Raw genomic sequence first — 6,256 nt, forward strand, 5'->3', positions numbered from 1 at the left:
GTATATTTCCAAGAAATATGGATATTTTATTGTTTAATTAATCCTTATCTCTAATGTGGTGCTTGAAAAATATCTCGGTACAGTGATTCTATGAAAATAAAGAGTTTTTATCTTTTGAATTTTAATTAGCCTTTATCTATTTTGATATATCAATTGAGTAGAGAATTTACATAAAAAAATTTCTTGTAAAGGAGAGTGCCACATGGCAGGTCCTCTTACTCTCCCACATGAGGTCTCTGTTTTTATATATAACTAGTGTTTAACCCGCGCAATGCGCGGGATCATTTAAAATCTCTTAAGTATAAGAAAATACAGCTGATTGCTTTTAATATATACTATACATTGTAAAGACACTTAGTCATCACAACCCTATTTTTGATGGTATTTACGAAGGATCCTGACAAATTACATTGAAATAAACAGACATGTTTTTTAGTGTATAACTAACCCTCCTAAAAAACTTAAATCAAAACCAACCCAACCAAAACACTCTGAACTAACTCATATTTCTTAGTTCGTAACGAAATTAAAGGGAAAAAAAAAAAAAAAAAGATAGTAACGTTCAATTTCACTTATGTTGTACTTAATTCACCAAAATGACTCAATACAGCATCATTTACATATTCACTAAATTATTGACAGCCTTGTTCTAAATTAAGTGTTAACAATTCCAAATTAGCAATTGGTACACAGGAATAAAGTAATATAGATTTAAAAATAAAAATAGAAACTTCATAAAAAAATTTATAAACTTGAATCACAGTAGATTTAAAATGTACTTGAAAAATGTGATATTCTTATGTACCATTCCTATGAACCACAATGAACAAAAGATTTCAATTTTAACTAAAGAAAAAACTGCTTGTGGAGGTAATCTGCTTTGATGCAGTAGCTGAACAAAAATAATTGTCAACACATCATACTTCTTACTTTACAACAGAATAATAGGGGAAAATGTAATTTTTGGGAATATACAATGGCCTTATTGAATGTAATTTTTGTGATTTCTAATCTTTAAATGTCGTCCAAACTCAGGACCTTTGAGTTTTAGATACAAAAGTATATATATGTCAAAAGAAAGACTAAAGCAATCAGGTTTGTTCTTTGTTTTCGTTCTGAGAATCCAATTGACTTTGTTGTTGGCAAGCAGATCAACTTCAATAATTTGTTGTTTAACATGACAAATAACCTGTAAAATATTTAATTTCTAAGTGTGAATCATGTTGGTAGCCATAAGTACAGGACTGGTATTATAGTAGGGATGTTAGGCAATTTTTTATTTAATTAGGTAGCATAACCATTATTTGAATGAAAGTTATAGATCTTGTTGCCAGAGCACATGCTCTTGGCCTACAGGTTCATATATTTTATTGGTGCAGTAGAATTTTTAGCAAATTAAAATAAGTATATGTAAATCAATCAAATGTTTGATACGCCTTTGCAGCTTCAGTTTTGTGGTCATGCCACATTGGCTGCTGCACATACAATCTTTGAAAGTATTCTACAGTATGAAACTCAAAGAAAAAGAGGTGTGCTCCAACCAAACATGATCTACTAAATGAATTACAAACAATTTCTGTCAATTTAATAGTAATTACATTCATTGTTTTATAAATGAAAATTCACCTACCAGCAACCATAGAGTTACAACAACAAAAATATATTACACTTTCAGATTTCAAAGTCTTACAATTTTAATCGCTATTCAAAAACAGTAGATCAGGTAGGATGGAAAACAGTTTGAAATAGTGATAATGCTTTCTTTTTTTTAGCGCTCTGTCTCCCCTTGAATAGTAAGCAGTAAGTCATTGGTTTATTTTCAATAATAAGTAAAATGGGCTGAAACTGCTGTTTTTGTTAGGATGACAGCAAGTACAGACTGGCAGTTAATGAGTCCCCTATTAAAAAAAATGAACCTTAAGATCAATAGGATGCCAAAAAAAGAAAAAAAAGAAAAAGAAGGAAAGTGTAATAAGCAGGAAATCAAATGGTATCAAATTATTTTGCTCAATCAATCCAAAGAAATATAAAAAGCAATACAAATTCTGTTAAGTTCAAACAGTAATATAATAATTGATAAGAAGTAAATTACAGTCCAAACTCTAGCCATGGTTTAATAGTTTAGGAAGTTGTAGATATGAAGTTCGGATTTCTTTTTTTTCTTTTCAAGTGAGGGAGGGGAGAGATATGAAATCAGGTTCACCCAATGAGGAAACAGGACAGTGCCACCAACCGACAAAGCTCATTGTTAACTTTGATTTAATTCGTCAAAAAAATTAAACAGAATTAGTTGAAGGCCAGTTACCTGGAGTCTCTAAGGTCAATATTGTAAAGTCCTTTATCCTCTCAACAAAAATCATTCGATTTTCCACTGAGCAGTTGATATATATGGAAATGCAGTCTTTAATTTCCCAAGCTGCTTCTGATGTAATATTTGTAAACTCTTTTATCCTCTCATTTGAAACCTTTCGATTTTCCACTGAGCAGTTCATATATATGGCCCAGAACAACACAGAAGTTAAGGGCAATCCATAGAAGAGAGATAAACCAACATGTTCTGCATGAAGTAAGAATAAATGAATTAGTTCATTTTCTTCTTTTACACTAAGATTTTCCCATTATCAGTACTCTTCTTGTTACTACTAAATCTGAGATCTCTTATTAAATCTGAAATGTTTTAGATAATCCTTTCAAGCATTGTATTACAGCAGATATTAGTTTTTCTTGTCATTGGATACCTTATCAGATTTAGACCGTCATGCTGACTGGGAAGTAACATACTGTAGAGTCTGAAAAAAATTTGTTTGATCAAAATTCACAGCTTTTTGCCAATACAGAATTGTAATATTCCCAGCATTAACTCTCATCTACAATAAGATGTGATCAATTTCCCCTTGATGTTTAACCATATAAGGCCGAAGAAAGAATTATAAACATATAATGTTCCCTGGAAACAATTAAAAATACTTATGTCAAAGAAAATGTTAGGAATGTATAAGTTAATTAAACAAAATAGTTCTATAAGTTGAAGATGCAGATATGAAAAAAAAAAATTAGATTTCTGTATCCATTTTTTTTTTAATATTATTTTTTGTTTAAAAAAAAATTAAAACTTACCTATTAGTCAACCAAGATCATAGCAATATTGATCAGATCATGGTTGTTTGTTACGTTAACTGCATCTCACATTCTTTGATATCTGCTTCAAAGTTTTGTACTTCGTTGCGATATGAATCTGTAATATTAGAACATTTTAAACATTAGTAAAGTTTATATATAACAATGGAGTAAAGTTTTGTACTTCTTTGTTTCTCATTGTCCTTAATAACAGTAAATAATTAAAGATTATAACTTGAGGCCAAAACATTGAAAGAAAGAGAATAAACGTCCGGATTTTTATTCAAATTCAAATAACAAAAAATAGCAGTGAGGATGTGAAATAAGAACTGAAATTAATGATTACATAATCATCACAAAAGAAATTCAAATCCTTCAAAACCAACACAATTTAATCATTGAGCTACACTGAATAGTAAAATTTAACAAAAACAAATAAGCCAAAATTAATAATTAACCCCCAATTGATTCTCCAAATAAAAACCAAAAACCCTTAATTTTTTAGTTTAAAGAAAACTTTACAGGAAGCAATTCCGGTAGTCTGATAGTGGATGGAGGCTTACGGTGATGACAGAACTTGTGGTGGTGCCCCTTTCTCAATCCATGGCGCATTAACTTAACAGTCTAATGATTATTCTTCCTATTCTTCCAAAAAAAAATCCAATCGGTTGATCTCTCTGAACTCTGTGACTAACCGACTCTCTCTCTACCGTTCTCGGACTTTTGGCCTCTAAACCTTGATTATCCAAAGCCAATTGTAAATACGCTAAAGCTAAACCAAAATCGAACACAAAATTAATTGAATCCAAATACTCCCAAAAGTTTTTAGTATTCTGAGAAACTAAATCAAATCAAAACCTAATGTAACCCAAATACCTAAATACAAATCAATTCAACCAAATTTCTCAAAACTGTCAAAACCTATGGGACGTTTGATCGTATTTAGCTTTGACGGATGCCGATTCCACTGGTTCGTAGAGTCTGAAGAGGAGATCGCTAGGGTTTTAATCGCAAAACAGATCTAGAATATTCCGTAAATTGACGGAAACAGGGGAAAATTATCCCGAAATCACAGAGAAGTTTCAAAACCGAATCAAACAACAAAAACTCATAGAGAGAAGGAGAGGGAGAGGGAGAGGGAGAGAGAGCAGAACGTACCTGGAAAACTCAAAAGGGGATAGCAATGGTCGGCCAATCGAATCTCCAGTGTGGCGCAAGTTTTTTTTTTTCTCCTAGCAGAGTTTGATGCGAAGAGATCGCCTCTATCGCAATATGGCTAGGGTTTTTTTACAGAGAAAAAATGTTAAAAAAGACTGATGTGAAGAGGGTAGCGTTTTTTCCTTTTTCCTGTATCACAATATTGGCAGGGTTTTTTAATTTCTACGTTTTTTTTAATTTCATAGAGATCGGTAGATATTTTTTACTTTCTACATTTTCTTTTTCCTTTAACAGCTTTTTTTTTTTTTTTTTTTTTTTTTGTTGTTAATATAAACAATTATAACCAAACGGTGTTAATTTTTTGAAAACAATATAGTGTATCGCTTTTTAAAGTTACACATGTCTGAATTTTAGATAGGGATTTTTCCTATTTGTCATTACCTCCTTAATTCTAGGAACTCATTTTCTCTCAGCTTCTGCTATTATATATATATAGATATAGATATAGATATAGATATAGATACATTTGAGTTGGCATAATCCTAGAGGCCATTGAAATTAAATTTTATAGAAAAAAATATAGAAGGGTTCCAACTTGGGAGCTCTATAAGAATTAGAGTCTAGAACTTCATTTTAAAATTAAGTTTCATATTCTTCCAAGAAGTAAAAAAATGATTATGAGGAGATAGAAATAGGGATTTACCACCAAACTTTCTATAGATTACACAGCCAAATTGTCATGGATTTCAATAATAACTTTTTCTATTTTATCAACGAAGCAACTATATTGGATTTTCTGGAATTCTCATTTAACTTCATCCAGCGGAGATGCCATGGTTGAAAATCATACACAAACACAGATATTAACCCAACACACACTCAATGTTGCAACTCTAACACCCAAAACTAATCAAGAATTGAAGTGAAATGAATCAAAATACTCATCTCATCTTCTTCATCACTAGGGTAATATAACATTGGATTGTAGAACTTTTTTTTATTCAATTTTAGTTTCGAAGAGATTGAGAGTCATCGTTGCATCAACAAAAACTTAAAGAAACAAATATTTAGAATTAAGATATAGAAGAAAACAAATAGGGTAGAGACAAAAATCATGATATCATAACCTAAAGATTACTTCCAGATAGTTTTGTTACCATAGTCAGCAATAGAGAGCATAGTGATGTGAAGGTCTATTAGCATTTTTGAGACTTAGAGTAGCCTTTTTCTTTATGCCTAACAATATAAAGAGAAAAATATGACTTAATATAAAAAAGAAAACAAAACAAAACTATGTTTGCAAATTTTGGAGGTTATGCAATTAGTTTAAAACTTAAAAGTGCCATTTGAATGTAGAGAAGAAACCTTTGAGGATAGCTAATAAAATTTGAGTACTAAAGCCTGAAAGTTCAATCCAAAACATAGAAGAGAGTCCTAGTAGTTCATTGATTCTAAATATGAAGGAAACAATGTCAAAGAAATTCAAATTAACATCTTCCAAGATAGTACTGTACTTTTCCCACACATTATATATTCAGTATGTTCAATGTATTCACTGAGAATTTAAATAAACACAAAGACAGCAATATTAATACACCAAGACTTCAAATCAATACTGCTGATTAGTACAAAGAATCAAATTTAGAAAATAGGCTCTCGTATCATTGTCTATACATAATTTTTTGAAAAATTAAAAAAAACAAAGAAGTTACTTGTCAATTGAACTGACAGTGAAAAAGAGAAACAAAATATCTCTATTCTACTTAAATCACTTACTATTGCAGGGAAGATATGGTGCCGACTCCTGAAGGTCTCGCTAGTAAAGTTGATTGTGGCCTTGCATAGGGTGGCCTTGCAGTTGGTATTAGTTTTATGGTCTCACCAAAAACGTTCTTGGCTAGTGATAGGCAATATCGAATGCAAATCTGCAAAATCACCTACGCAAAAACAGAAAAAGGAGTGTGTTTAAAATGAATGATTT

The 6,256-nt window shown here is 30.9% G+C and overlaps 1 long non-coding RNA gene across 2 annotated transcripts; it reads right to left on the minus strand.

Moving 5' to 3' along the window:
• Positions 1 to 1,447: 1,447 nt before the first annotated feature.
• Positions 1,448 to 4,347, minus strand: LOC126725256 (uncharacterized). 2 transcript variants are annotated; one of them, XR_007655381.1, is made up of 5 exons: positions 4,276 to 4,347; positions 3,118 to 3,235; positions 2,739 to 2,947; positions 2,306 to 2,557; positions 1,448 to 1,898 (listed from the first exon to the last, which is right to left on the minus strand). It is a non-coding gene; the product is annotated as an uncharacterized LOC126725256 (long non-coding RNA). The 2 variants fall into 2 exon arrangements; XR_007655380.1 differs by lacking the exon at positions 4,276 to 4,347 and having other exon boundaries at positions 3,118 to 3,333.
• Between the last annotated feature and the right edge of the window lie 1,909 nt (positions 4,348 to 6,256).

This window comes from Quercus robur, chromosome 5, assembly GCF_932294415.1.
Source record: "Quercus robur chromosome 5, dhQueRobu3.1, whole genome shotgun sequence".
Taxonomy (NCBI): domain Eukaryota; kingdom Viridiplantae; phylum Streptophyta; class Magnoliopsida; order Fagales; family Fagaceae; genus Quercus; species Quercus robur.